This window comes from Pan paniscus, chromosome 7 (genome assembly GCF_029289425.2).
Source record: "Pan paniscus chromosome 7, NHGRI_mPanPan1-v2.0_pri, whole genome shotgun sequence".
In the NCBI taxonomy this organism is placed as follows: domain Eukaryota; kingdom Metazoa; phylum Chordata; class Mammalia; order Primates; family Hominidae; genus Pan; species Pan paniscus.
In genome coordinates this window covers 105041979-105057809 of record NC_073256.2, presented here as the reverse complement: position 1 = coordinate 105057809, position 15831 = coordinate 105041979, and the positions used below count along the sequence as shown (strand labels likewise).

General features: G+C 36.6%; 1 non-coding gene across 1 annotated transcript in view; it reads left to right on the top strand.

Annotated features, from left to right (window-relative positions):
* LOC100988602 (uncharacterized) overlaps positions 1-15831 on the top strand; it is a 245378-nt gene that overhangs the window by 167449 nt on the left and 62098 nt on the right. The window contains exon 3 of the transcript XR_010112984.1: positions 4866-4911. This is a non-coding gene — a transcript (uncharacterized LOC100988602). The remainder of the gene's footprint in view (positions 1-4865; positions 4912-15831) is intronic.

The window sequence follows — 15831 nt, the reverse complement described above, 5'->3', positions numbered from 1 at the left end:
TGTGACTATCCTCATCACACTTGGGTTCTGATACCTCATGCTGTTTCTCCCTCCAGGAGGATGCTCTCCTTGCCTTGTTCAGATTCTACCCGCTGAACTCACATCAGGAAACTTCAGGGGGGATTTTTCTTTTTTTTTCTTTTTGTAACTGGGACATATGAGACTTTTTCTTGGAATCAGTCTTCTCTCTCAGAGGGAAATCCCATTCTGCCATTTTTTCTGTATCAAGAGGCCTTGATTAGCTGTAATCCTGGCCTGTCCTCTCACACTAGCATCTCCCAAAAAATTCCAGTGGCATTTTTGGGGCTACGAATTAGCATTTGCAGATAAGATCTGTTTCCTCTTTCCTACCTCTTGAGAACTCGCTGCCCAGAGTATGCAGCTCTGGTCTGCTCAGTTTTGTCCCTTGCTCTTGTAAGTTTTAAGGAAGTATCTTAACATGGAGAAGCCTGGGTTTTTCCATTGTAAGCTGTACTTTGTTCATTATTCTGACAAATTCTGGAGTTTAGAATCAGAGGATAGATTATAGTCACAGACTTAAGCTTCAATTGCTAATATAAATATAAGCTTTATTAATACAGGTAATTGTTTCATGTCCATCTGCCTAACTCTTGACCTGCTTTTTTCATTTTAATTTTCTTAAAAGGCTTTAATTTTTAGAATAATTTTGGATTTACAAAAAATTGAGCAGATAGTAAAGAGAGTTCCCGTGTCTCGCTCCCCCCATACACACAGTTTAACCTATTGTTAAGATCTTACATTTTTATGGTATATATGTTACCTATACTGAGACATTATTATTAACTAAAGACCATACTTTATTCGGATTATCTTAATTTTTGCCTAATGCGCCCATTCTGGTCCAAGATTCCATCCAGGATATCACCTTATATTTAGTCATCATGTATCTTTAGCTACTCTTGACCGTGATAATTTTTCAGACTTTCCTTGTTTTGGATGACCTTGCCAGTTTAGGACAGGACAGTTCCTCATAGTTTAAAACGGCATGGGCTTGGGGAAGGAAGATTGAAGAAGTAAAGTGCTACTTCACTATATCACATCAAAGTTACATACCATCAACATGATTTATGACTGTTGGAGCTGACCTTGGTCACCTAATTTAAGTAAGGTTTATCACGTTTCTCAATTGTAAAGTTACTCCCTCTTCAAGGGTGAATTTTAAATATTAATATTTTCTTTTGAATGAGGGATACTTAACATATTTCTAGGATGACTGACAGGAAGAAATGATGAAGGTGAATAAGGAAGAAGATAATAAGGTTGCAAATTCAGAGGAGAATGGAAGGGTTTCTTGGCAATGACACAAGTGGGCAAGATTACCTTGGCTTGAGATGGAGACTATAGAAAAGATGCCAGGAAATGTGGCCCTGTGGTTATATTTGAGCATATTTCAAGTATTCATTTTTTTAATGGGATAGTTTATGTTGTTTGTTTAGTTTAGTTTGGTTTGGCTGAGTGAAAGGAAGTGGCTAAGACTAGCCACAGAAGAAAATAGAAAAGTCAAACAACTAGAAACTTGTGCAAAGACCATCAAGCAACAGTTGAGGGTCTATTTGAAGTTAAGAACTATTGGTTTTTCCAGATTACATGATTTTATTCAGATAATACAAATAGACCATTGGTTTTAACCATGGTTGGGAATTGTCAAGATCAAGTACAGTGGAAGGTTGTGGGGATATGAGGTTTTAGTGAAAGTAGAGCTGAACTATCTGAAAAAAAATAAAGGAACTGAAAGCCCTGAAGGAACTGGAAGAGCATGATACTTAAGAAGATTTAACAAATTGATAGATTTCCTGTATTTGAAGTGTGAATTCAGTGGAATGATTGAAATAGTGGTAAAAGAAGGATGTGAAAAGAGAAATTTCACGTATCAATATGTGAGACACATTATGGGGGAAAATGCATCAAGTTTAGTTTGTGGTCATATAAAAATTATACCAAAGTAGAAAGGTGGTTAAACTACAACAAACATTAAATTACAGGAACTTAACTTTAGATGATGTATGTTGGTGATAATCATGCATATTGATATACTCGTGATGGTAGAATATGAAGGTGAAAAGAAAGTGAGTCAGTTGCTATAGTCTTTTAAAAATAGCATCATCTTATGACTCTAATAGATAATTGTAACAAGGATAAGAAGGTGGTGTGCTTGGAGTTTCATGGGAGGAGTGATAGTTGGAAGACAGTGTGGAACCTGAGGAATGTTAGAACCTTCTGAACTTTATGGTGAAGGAAAAAATGAGGAAGTGAGTGGCCTTCTTGTAAGAGAAAAGCAAGATGCATGAGAAATGTAAGTTTTAGCTAATAAGAGAATGGGTGAAATTAGAGGAGGTATATTTTTAACACAAATCAAAATGACAAAAATGTATAGACAATGTGGAAATTTACATTCTTTTCTTTAATTATCAATATAGATATAGTATTCTGGAATATAATTTCCTCCTCCTAGATATTGAGTAATAAAATTTGTAAAACATGAGAGTGAAAGTTTTGATGATACTGTGATAATAAATTTTTGGGAGGTGCAGAATATAAGCAGAAGAAACAATGGCAAAAGGAAGTAAAATTAGGGTGGTAGGCTGTGGCCCTAAATTCCAGAACTTACCGTTCATCAAAAGGCTGCATATGTGCAAGATTGGAAAGAGAATTTATGCTCCTTACAAGTTTGAATTTGGTTTATCAGAAATAGGCCCTGAGCCTACGAAACATTTGAACTGCTTGTGTTTCCTAATGCTAAATATATTCCAATCAATATCCTGGAATATGATTAGTATTTGTCCATCTTTCAGAAGAGGTTTCTTATGCTAATTCATTTGCATTTCATATTAGTGACATATGAATATTATTAATTTTTATTTCTTAACTCCTACCCATCTCACTGTAACTTTATTTGGAAACCTTGTGTATTAAAAATTTCTCTCTATAAAAATCAAACAAAAGTACTCTATTTTCCATGTGTAAGAAATGATGAATTACTATATGAGGACTTTTGGAATTCTTTACTTAATATTTCAATAACTTTAAAAGTTCCAAATGTTTGAAATTGTAGGGTTTTGTTTAAAATACACACCACCTATGAGGAAGACATTTCACTTCTGGATATACAGCCAAAGAAATTTAATTTCATGTACAACAAAAGTCATGGGCAAGAACTTTAAAAGCAGCATTATGTGTATTACTCCATAACGGGAAACAAGTAAAAACCCCATTATTAGGGTTATAAATGGAAAACTATACAACAATGAAAGGGTGCAAATATTGTTATATCCTACAGTATGAAAGATTTTCACAAAAAAAAATTGAGTAAAAAGAGCAGCATAAAATAGAGTACACACTGTATTAATCCATTTACATAAAGTTTAAAAAGTCAATATAACTAAATAAATAATTTGTGGTGACAGATATCAAAATAATACTTACCTTTGGGCTCAGGATATGAAGGAGGCTACTGGTATGTGAATAATGGTCAGGCTCTTTTTCTGGTTATACTCATGTATACTTATGGTTTATACACTTATCTATATGTATGTTATAATAAAAGTTTATGTATTCAAACATCATTTGTACATAAGGCTGTATTAGCTGGCTACTGCATAAAATGGCAGTTTTAATGCAAACATTGACCTCCAATCCCACCAGAAGCCCTTATAAGATAATTTTTTACAAAATATATAAAACCATAATGATGAAGAGGAAAGTCTGATAGTAGCAATCCAGTTTTAGAACATGGAAAACAGATTAATGAAGGATAAGTAACTCACCAGATTTTAAAAGCTATAAACCAGAAACAGTTGTAGTAAACTAAAAAGCGAGCTGATACCAAAGGCTCACCAATCTGGCAGCAGTTGTATTTCCTGTGTTCCCTTACATTCTGTTCATCTGGATGGGCGGCCTATTTCAACCTCTCCATGAATGCAGCATGTAGGTAATTCTCAGGACATTGTCAAAGAGACAATCTATGCATTGAAGGATAACAAGTACAATTGAGGCTAGATGTATTATGTTCAAAATAGGGACATTAAGAGACTATTTACACACTAAACCTTGAAATCTTTATTTTTCTTAGTGCATCTGGTTCAAAGATTACTATCAGCCAAAATTACACCCTCCAGGCAGGAAATTGGGGAAGACATTTCTGGGATGTCTGACAATCCCAAAACACAGGAACTGAAGATAATAACAATATCAGTTCCAAATTAATCTAAGTTATCTTACTCTAAAGGTGATAGCCAAAGAGGCCCTCTCACACACGAAGAGCTACTAATAATTTTGTAGTCCCTGATATAAGAAGAAGGTTACTATAGATAATATCTAATAAAATAGAGAGACAGAAAGCTAAAACAAAAACAAAAACCCAGCTACTTGGAGGAATTAATATGAAAGGATAATTTAAAAAATTAAAGACTATCCTGACCAGTAAGGCAGAATTTGTTTTCATATGATAAGAAGAGGATACTTTTAAATAGATTGTTCTATTTAAAATGATAATTTATAAAGAATTTAGAAGAGCACTTGGATGTGAAAACCGTTACCAGACACAAAAGTACTAATAGAAGTATTGAAGTCAAATTTGAGCAAAATTAAGCAAAAGGAGAACAAATGAAAAAGAAAAATATGAACAGTTCAGAAACAAATATATAGCAGTATTACAGGACTAGTCTATGTGGTTCAATATCAAAATACTAGTAGTTTCAAAACAATCAAATGGAGAAAATGGAGTCGAACACATTAGTGACAAAGTGATTCAAGAATATTTCCTGGGACTGGTTATAAATAAAGTTTCAGTGCCACAAAAGAAATAGCACTAAAATATCACATTTTCTTTTTTTCTTCTCCGCAAGGCAATTTACTTCTATAGAAGGGTGCGCCCTCACAGATGGAGAAATGGTGAGTACACACCTGGACAAGGGAGGGGAAGGGGTTCTTATTCTTGATGCCCGTGGCCCCTGCTGCTGTGTCGTTTCCCTATTGGCTAGGGTTAGACTGCACAGGCTAAACTAATTCCGATTGGCTAATTTAAAGAGAGTGATGGGGTGAGTGGTTTGGCAGGAAAAATGGTTATAGCAGAGCACGAAATTGGAATGAGTCAGGGTGGAGCAGGTAAGTGGAATGACTCAGGGTGGAGCAGATGATTGAAAAAGGTTGCTTTACGAGGATGTTAAGTTTAAAAGTAGAAGGCAAAGAATTGAACATACTGACATATTGATTCTTTGAAGAGAAATTTAGAATTCATATCTAACAGGACCAAACACCTACTGAATTCTCAACAAAATAGAAAATAGAAGACCTTCACCAAGACACGTTATCATAATACTTCCCATTTTTGGAGCAAATAAAATAAAAATTTAAACACAGTTCAGAGAGAAAAGAATCAAGAATGAAAATGGCACCGGAGTTTGTCAACCCAAGTCTGAGAAGTAGGTGGTGCCAGAGAAATGCTTTCTAGATCCTGACGGCAGATATTTTCAATCTAGTATTCCATACCCAGGAAAACTAACATTTGACTGTGAATGTACCTCAGAATTTGTAGACTTGCAAGGTCTAAGACATTTATATCACATGATTCTATTCTTTGGAAGTGACTGGAACAAACTCCATTAAAATAAAGGAGCAATCTAAGAAAGAGCTGTAGGATATAGAAAATTGAAAGACCAAGAAGAGAATGGGGAAGGTTAGTCTCAAGATTATGGTGAATGGCAATTCGGGGGTAACAAATTCTATGAGAAGTCTAGGATTTAACAAATTAAGTTCAGAGCAGGCCAGGAAATTCTATAGAGACTTCCTGAAGGATGAACCTGACACAATTCCTATTATGTTCGAACATAGCAAGAAGAGATCTACATATTTGACACGAAGTGTGCAGCTAAGATAATAGTTCATGAAAACTGTACAAAAAGTGAGAGAAAACTAAATAAGTTTTAATCCCTGTGAAAGCAACAATTTTAATATTCATACATTTGTTTCTGGAGGATAGGGGAAATGAAAAATGAAAGTTACAGGCAGAAGTGTGCATATATTGGTATATAAAACAGATCTAGGTATTTCTCTTTAATAGAAGAAGAGAGTGATAATTCTCTGAGTTTAGTACACAGACCCCTGGGGAATCCCAAAGACATTCTTAGGTGGTCTATGGACTCAAAACTATTTTTAGAATAATGCTTAGTGTTATTTGCCTGTTCCATTGCACACGGTGTTAAAACTGCTGATCAACAGTGCATCAACACAAAGAAAGGAGTAGACTCCAAGATGTCCTTGTCATTGTATACTTCAAAAAAATTTTTAGAGTATTACTGAAGAATTTACCTGATGAGGTAAAAATATTAATTTTATTACGTTGTAACCATTGGGTACACATTTTTAAAATATTCTGTGGGATGAAATGGTAAGTCCACATACAACACTTCCCCCAGACACTGACTGCAATGGTTGTTTTGAAAAAGTGTACTTATGCAATGGAGTTGTGACCTAAACCTTTTACATGGAATGCTGTTTTTATTAAAGCAAAAAACTGCTATACAAATATGAGCATTCATATTTGGACATTTGATAGACATTTTCTCAAAAATAAACAAAGTGAGCCTGTCACTTCAATAGACAGTATTTATTGTCAGTGATAAAATTTGAATTTTCAAACAAAGATGAGAATTTTTACAACATTTTTTAATGACTTGACAGTCTCCAAATACTTAAAGACTTTTCACATGTGGTCACTGGTGGTACTAATGAACATGAATTTTTGATATTAAAAAGGGAAGTGTGTCAACACTGGATGACCTGCATTATAGCCAATGTTTTCCAAATGTCCAATGTATGCATGTTATCAAATAACCTATACTTGGGTAAAAGATCCTCAAGGTACAAGAGAGACCAGTAGATTTTAATGTAAGAGTTTATTAATATAGTTTCAGATTTTAAATTGCAGCTAAATGTTAAGAAAGTGCTATTGTCTAGTTTTTATTTAGCATCAAAGAAAAATATCCACAATTGTTTGATAGAATTTCTCTTTCTCAAGTATATGCGTTGTGAGGCTGGATTTTCTTCATATACTTCAAAACAATGTTTTGTGACAGACAGTACAGAAGTAGGTGTAAGAATCCAGTTATTCTCTATTAAGTAGACATTAAAGATATGTGCAAAAATGTAAAGCAAGCCACTCTTCTTACTACGTATTTTTGTTTCAGAAAATGCTGTTATTTTTCATAGAAAGATGTTATTGGTGTAATTTGCATACATTATTATTACACCAAAATGTAATAAACAACTTGTAAAATTTCTAAGTTTTAATTTTTAGTATGGTAAATATATACATATACATATACTTCTCTTTTCCATTCACCAAGTAGTTAACAAGCAGGGTTCAGATTCTATCTGTGCCACTTCCATGGAAACTGAGAAACCTGAGCAAGTTATTTGTCTCCTCTGAGCTCATTTCCCATTTGAAATATAGACTTGGTATTATGGGTCTTGAAGGGTTGTTGTGAGGTTTAGAGATAATATCTAATGTAAATATGATACATGTAAACATATGACATAATATGTCCAGCACATTGCAGATACTTAATAAACAATAGCATTTGGTATCCAGAAAAAAATCGATAGATATAACCCATTAAAAGAAAAGTTCTTTGGAGGTCCTTCTTAATTTTTAAAGTGCAAAGGGGTCCTGAGATGAAAATGTTTGAGGACATTTGGAGTATACAATGCTCAGAATTGAAGAATCAAAATGTAGTAATGTAGCAATTTAAGCGTTATTGAAGTTATGTTTAGGGAGGATATGCTGAAGAATGATTTGACCCTTAAAGATGTTTATAATTTTAAAATTATCCCACTACATAAAATGTAATATAGATAAAAAATGTACACTTATGGTAATGATTTGTGAATTGTGGCTTGTATAAAATTTGCAGTGAACTCATTTTCCCATTAATAATAATAGTTAATAAAGGTTATGTTATTACTTTACAGATTTTGTATCAGAAGTATAAAGTATATAAGGCCTAGTGTTTGGCACATTATGAGTCTTGCTGTTTTTAATTGTTTATAATTGTCATAATGATTGAAGAGGAAAATGGTGATCTGAGAAAATAAGATCCAAGATAGGTAGAATGTATATAATTATGTGTGTTTTTTTCCTGCTGTACTATCCACGACTCTGATTTTCTACTATGCTATATGGAATGTTGGAAGTATGTTTCACAGAAGGAACTCATGGGCCCTAAGGTGATCTAATGGCATAACACCACAAACTACCTAGCCTTAGTTAGCCACTTTCTCATCGGTTTGTATAGATTATCCATGACATTTAATATATTTTTTTAAAAACACTTTGTTGCTAAAATATTTTAAAACTACTCATCTAGTCGAATTCAGCTTCTACTGAAGAACTTGCAATGTCATTGTTTTACTATAAATATCTAATTGATTAAGAAAAAATGACATTATACCTTCTAAACTGATAAACTTTTGTTACTATTAAATCTTTGTTTCTTCATTTTTTAAATTAAATCTATTCCCAAGAAATTCTTTTTTTTTTTTTTTTTTTTTTTTTGAGATGGAGTCTCACTCTGTCGCCCAGGCTGGAGTGCAGTGGCGTGATCTCTGCTCCCTGCAATCTCTGCCTCTTAGGTTCAAGCGATTCTCCTGCCTCAGCCTCTTGAGTACCTGGGATTACAGGCATGCACCACTATGCCCGGCTAATTTTTTTGTATTTTTAGTAGAGACGGGGTTTCACCGTGTTGGTCAGGCTGGTCTTGAACTCCTAACCTTGTGATCCACCAGCCTCAGCCTCCAAAAGTGCTGGCATTACAGGCATGAGCCACAGTGCCCTGCCAAGAAATTCTTATCTTTCAAATATAATGTTGCCATTTGTAACTCATTTGATCAAAATACATTCTCAAACTCAGAACATTGGAATGCACTCATTTGCCCATCTGCTTGTGAGCTCTAGAAATCTCCATCACAATCACTTGGCTCTTTGGAATGAGTTCAGAGGATACAGAAAGTGAGAAAACCACAAAGCTATGTGATATCTGGGCTTGGATTTATCTTCTCTATAATCACGGATTGATGAAATATGGCTCCAAAAGAATTGCCTGACCTTTTAATATCCATCTTGGATGTACAAAGCCCATAAAATAGTACCAATTGGATGAGTTACACTTAGAAAAAATTGTTTTTTCCCAACATAAACAACGTGTTTTCATTTACCAATCATAGCCCCCCTTTCTCTCTATGTATTCAAAACCTGTTTGGATTATAGACATTAATCAGATGGCAATTCAACAGTAAAGTTAAAATGGGCCTGGCAGGTGGCTCACGCCTGTAATCTCAGCACTTTGGGATGCCAAGGAGGAGGAGGAATCCTTTGAGCCCAGGAGTTGGAGACCAGCCTGTGCAACGTGGTGAAACCCCATCTCTACGAAATATAGAAAAATAGGCCAGGTGTGGTGGCTCACGCCTGTAATCCCAGCACTTTGGAAGGCCGAGGCAGGCTGATCACTAGAGGTCAGGAGTTCGAGACCAGCCTGGCCAACATGGTGAAACCCTGTCTCTACTAAAAACACAAAAATTAGCTGGGCATGGTGGTGTGTGCCTGTAGTCCTAGCTACTCAGGGGGCTAAGCCAGGAGAATTACTTGGAGAACCTTGGAGGTGGAGCTTGCAGTGAGCTGAGATCGGGCCACCACACTTCAGTCTGGATGACAGAGCTAGACTCCGTCCTCCCCCCGAAAAAAGAAAGAAAAGGAAAAAGAAATATATATATGTATACACACACACACAAATAGCCCAGCAGCATGGTGTTGCTCCTGCAGTCCCAGCTACTCAGGAGGCTGAGGTAGGAGAATTGCTTGAGCTTGGAAGGCAGAGGTTGCAGTGAGCTGAGATCTTGTCACTGAACTCTAGCCTGGGCAACAGAGCGGGGACCCTGTCTTAAAAAAAAAAAAAGGAGTAAGTTAAAATGTAGTCCTATGACGAAATACTTCTTGAGACTAGGCAATGAGACGTTTCCATGAAGAGACTGCATTTGCTGGACAGATGCATCCCTAGTCACCTCCAAGAGGAATGACCCCCGCACATTTATTAAGCTTCAAGAGAAGAAACAAAGAGAGATGGCTGTTTGGACGGCTTTTTAGTAATCAGGCTCTGAACCCTGACCCAGGAGTATTTCCACATGGAAACAGCAGTTAAACCTGGATTACATGCAGGCTAGGCCAAAAAGAAATGCAGAAGAGGCTGAGCTATGTGTACATATTGAAAGAATTGCATTCTTTCAATTTCTGCAAATACGTGTCACTTATTTCCATGAGGAGGAGTGAATGAAGTAAAGAGAGAAGAACCTACTTCCCAAATGCTTCCTAAGATGATAGTTTTTTTTTTTTTTTGTTACTTACAAGAGAGTAGAGAAAAGCTTTTCCCTAAAATAATTGCTTAAGATTCCCAGTCTTTAAAAGTGAGGATGCCACTGTATATAAGCAGATTATATAATTACCTACTTGCCTCAAATATTCTCTTATCCAGGGTTTCTAGTTCTAAAATCACAAATCATTTTAAAATAAATAAATGATTTCAGTGCCTATTAAGTGGCAAATACTTTCCCCTATGTTGTTTTATTGCTTAATTTTCTTTTTTTAATATATATATATATTTTTATTATACTTTAAGTTTTAGGGTACATGTGCACATTGTGCAGGTTAGTTACATATGTATACATGTACCATGCTGGTGCGCTGCACCCACTAACTCGTCATCTAGCATTAGGTATATCTCCCAATGCTATCCCTCCCCCCTCCCCCCACCCCACGACAGTCCCCAGAGTGTGATATTCCCCTTCCTGTGTTCATGTGATCTCATTGTTCAGTTCCCACCTATGAGTGAGAATATGTGGTGTTTGGTTTTTTGTTCTTGCGATAGTATACTGAGAATGATGATTTCCAATTTCATCCATGTCCCTACAAAGGACATGAACTCATCATTTTTTATGGCTGCATAGTATTCCATGGTGTATATGTGCCACATTTTCTTAATCCAGTCTATCATTGTTGGACATTTGGGTTGGTTCCAAGTCTTTGCTATTGTGAATAATGCCACAATAAACATACGTGTGCATGTGTCTTTATAGCAGCATAATTTATAGTCCTTTGGGTATATACCCAGTAATGGGATGGCTGGGTCAAATGGTATTTCCAGTTCTAGATCCCTGAGGAATAGCCACACTGACTTCCACAATGGTTGAACTAGTTTACAGTCCCACCAACAGTGTAAAAGTGTTCCTATTTCTCCACATCCTCTCCAGCACCTGTTGTTTCCTGACTTTTTAATGATTGCCATTCTAACTGGTGTGAGATGGTATCTCATTGTGGTTTTGATTTGCATTTCTCTGATGGCCATTGATGATGAGCATTTTTTCATGTGTTTTTTGGCTGCATAAATGTCTTCTTTTGAGAAGTGTCTGTTCATGTCCTTCGCCCACTTTTTGATGGGGTTGTTTGTTTTTCTCTTGTAAATTTGTTTGAGTTCATTGTAGATTCTGGATATTAGCCCTTTGTCAGATGAGTAGGTTGCAAAAATTTTCTCCCATTTTGTAGGTTGCCTGTTCACTCTGATGGTAGTTTCTTTTGCTGTGCAGAAGCTCTTTAGTTTAATTAGATCCCATTTGTCAATTTTGTCTTTTGTTGCCATTGCTTTTGGTGTTTTAGACATGAAGTCCTTGCCCATGCCTATGTCCTGAATGGTATTGCTTCTGTTTTCTTCTAGGGTTTTTATGGTTTTAGGTCTAACGTTTAAGTCTTTAATCCATCTTGAATTGATTTTTGTATAAGGTGTAAGGAAGGGATCCAGTTTCAGCTTTCTACATATGGCTAGCCAGTTTTCCCAGCACCATTTATTAAATAGGGAATCCTTTCCCCATTGCTTGTTTTTCTCAGGTTTGTCAAAGATCAGATAGTTGTAGATATGCAGCATTATTTCTGAGGGCTCTGTTCTGTTCCATTGATCTATATCTCTGTTTTGGTACCAGTACCATGCTGTTTTTGTTACTGTAGCCTTGTACTATAGTTTGAAGTCAGGTAGTGTGATGCCTCCAGCTTTGTTCTTTTGTCTTAGGATTGACTTGGCAATGCTGGCTCTTTTTTGGTTCCATACGAACTTTAAAATAGTTTTTTCCAATTCTGTGAAGAAAGTCATTGGTAGCTTGATGGGGATGGCACTGAATCTGTAAATTACCTTGGGCAGTATGGCCATTTTCACGATATTGATTCTTCCTACCCATGAGCATGGAATGTTCTTCCATTTGTTTGTATCCACTTTTATTTCCTTGAGCAGTGGTTTATAGTTCTCCTTGAAGAGGTCCTTCACATCCCTTGTAAGTTGGATTCCTAGGTATTTTATTCTCTTTGAAGCAATTGTGAATGGGAGTTCACTCATGATTTGGCTCTCTGTTTGTCTGTTGTTGGTGTATAAGAATGCTTGTGATTTTTGTACATTGATTTTGTATCCTGAGACTTTGCTGAGGTTGCATATCAGCTTAAGGAGATTTTGGGCTGAGACAGGAGGGTTTTCTGGATATACAATCATGTCGTCTGCAAACAGGGACAATTTCACTTCCTCTTTTCCTAATTGAATACCCTTTATTTCCTTCTCCTGCCTAATTGCCCTGGCCAGAACTTCCAACACTACGTTGAATAGGAGTGGTGAGAGAGGGCATCCCTGTCTTGTGCCAGTTTTCAAAGGGAATGCTTCCAGTTTTTGCCCATTCAGTATGATATTGGCTGTGGGTTTGTCATAGATAGCTCTTATTATTTTGAAATACGTCCCATCAATACCTAATTTATTGAGAGTTTTTAGCATGAAGGGTTGTTGAATTTTGTCAAAGGCTTTTTCTGCATCTATTGAGATAATCAAGTGGTTTTTGTCTTTGGCTCTGTTTATATGCTGGATTACATTTATTGATTTGCATATATTGAACCAGCCTTGCATCCCAGGGATGAAGCCCACTTGATCATGGTGGATAAGCTTTTTGATGTGCTGCTGGATTCGGTTTGCCAGTATTTTATTGAGGATTTTTGCATCAATGTTCATCAAGGATATTGGTCTAAAATTCTCTTTTTTGGTTGTGTCTCTGCCCGGCTTTGGTATCAGAATGATGCTGGCCTCATGAAATGAGTTAGGGAGGATTCCCTCTTTTTCTATTGATTGGAATAGTTTCAGAAGGAATGGTACCAGTTCCTCCTTGTACCTCTGGTAGAATTCGGCTGTGAATCCATCTGGTCCTGGACTCTTTTTGATTGGTAAGCTATTGATTATTGCCACAGTTTCAGCTCCTGTTATTGGTCTGTTCAGAGATTCTACTTCTTCCTGGTTTAGTCTTGGGAGATTGTATGTGTCCAGGAATTTATCCATTTCTTCTAGATTTTCTAGTTTATTTGCGTAGAGGTGTTTGTAGTATTCCCTGATGGTAGTTTGTATTTCTGTGGGATCGATGGTGATATCTAGTTTATCATTTTTTATTGCATCTATTTGATTCTTCTCTCTTTTTTTCTTTCTTAGTCTTGCTAGCAGTCTATCAATTTTGCTGATCCTTTCAGAAAACCAGCTCCTGGATTCATTAATTTTTTGAAGGGTTTTTTGTGTCTCTATTTCCTTCAGTTCTGCTCTGATTTTAATTATTTCTTGCCTTCTGCTAGCTTTTGAATGTGTTTGCTCTTGCTTTTCTAGTTCTTTTAATTGTGATGTTAGGGTGTCAATTTTGGATCTTTCCTGCTTTCTCTTGTGGGCATTTAGTGCTATAAATTTCCCTCTACACACTGCTTTGAATGCATCCCAGAGATTCTGGTATGTTGTGTCTTTGTTCTCGTTGGTTTCAAAGAACAACTTTATTTCTGCCTTCATTTCATTATGTATCCAGTAGTCATTCAGGAGCAGGTTGTTCAGTTTCCATGTAGTTGAGCGTTTTTGAGTGAGATTCTTAATCCTGAGTTCTAGTTTGATTGCACTGTGGTCTGAGAAATAGTTTGTTATAATTTCTGTTCTTTTACATTTGCTGAGGAGAGCTTTACTTCCCAGTATGTGGTCAATTTTGGAATAGGTGTGGTGTGGTGCTGAAAAAAATGTACATTCTGTTGATTTGGGTTGGAGAGTTCTGTAGATGTCTATTAGGTCTGCTTGGTGCAGAGCTGAGTTCAATTTCTTGGTATCCTTGTTGACTTTCTGTCTCGTTGATCTGTCTAATGTTGACAGTGGGGTGTTAAAGTCTCCCATTATTAATGTGTGGGAGTCTAAGTCTCTTTGTAGGTCACTCAGGACTTGCTTCATGAATCTTGGTGCTCCTGTATTGGGTGCATATATATTTAGGATAGTTAGCTCTTCTTGTTGAATTGATCCCTTTACCATTATGTAATGGCCTTCTTTGTCCCTTTTGATCTTTGTTGGTTTAAAGTCTGTTTTATCAGAGACTAGGATTGCAACCCCTGTCTTTTTTTGTTTTCCATTTGCTTGGTAGATCTTCCTCCATCCTTTTATTTTGAGCCTATGTGTGTCTCTGCACGTGAGATGGGTTTCCTGAATACAGCACACTGATGGGTCTTGACTCTTTATCCAGTTTGCCAGTCTGTGTCTTTTAATTGGAGCATTTAGTCCATTTACATTTAAAGTTAATATTATTATGTGTGAATTTGATCCTGTCATTATGATGTTAGCTGGTGATTTTACTCGTTAGTTGATGCAGTTTCTTCCTAGTCTCTATGGTCTTTACATTATGGCATGATTTTGCAGCGGCTGGTACTGGTTGTTCCTTTCATGTTTAGTGCTTCCTTCAGGAGCTCTTGTAAGGCAGGCCTGGTGGTGACAAAATCTCAGCATTTGCTTGTCTGTAAAGTATTTTATTTCTCCTTCACTTATGAAGCTTAGTTTGGCTGGATATGAAATTCTGGGTTGAAAATTCTTTTCTTTAAGAATGTTGAATATTGGCCCCCACTCTCTTCTGGCTTTTAGGGTTTCTGCCGAGAGATCTGCTGTTAGTCTGATGGGCTTCCCTTTGAGGGTAACCCGACCTTTCTCTCTGGCTGTCCCTAACATTTTTTCCTTCATTTCAACTTTGGTGAATCTGACAATTATGTGTCTTGGAGTTGCTCTTCTCGAGGAGTATCTTTGTGGTGTTCTCTGTATTTCCTGAATCTGAACGTTGGCCTGCCTTGCTAGATTGGGGAAGTTCTCCTGGATAATATCCTGCAGAGTGTTTTCCAACTTGGTTCCATTCTCCCCATCACTTTCAGGTACACCAATCAGACGTAGATTTGGTCTTTTCACATAGTCCCATATTTCTTGGAGGCTTTGCTCATTTCTTTTTATTCTTTTTTCTCTAGACTTCCCTTCTCGCTTCATTTCATTCATTTCATCTTCCATGGCTGATACCCTTTCTTTCAGTTGATCGCATCAGCTCCTGAGGCTTCTGCATTCTTCACGTAGTTCTCGAGCCTTGGTTTTCAGCCCCATCAGCTCCTTTAAGCGCTTCTCTGTATTGGTTATTCTAGTTATACGTTCTTCTAAATTTTTTTCAAAGTTTTCAACTTCTTTGCCTTTGGTTTGAATGTCCTCCCGTAGCTCAGAGTAATCTGATTGTCTGAAGCCTTCTTCTCTCAGCTCGTCAAAGTCATTCTCCATCCAGCTTTGTTCCGTTGCTGGTGAGGAACTGCGTTCCTTTGGAGGAGGAGAGGCACTCTGCTTTTTAGAGTTTCCAGTTTTTCTGTTCTGTTTTTTCCCCATCTTTGTGGTTTTATCTACTTTTGGTCTTTGATGATGGTGATGTACAGAT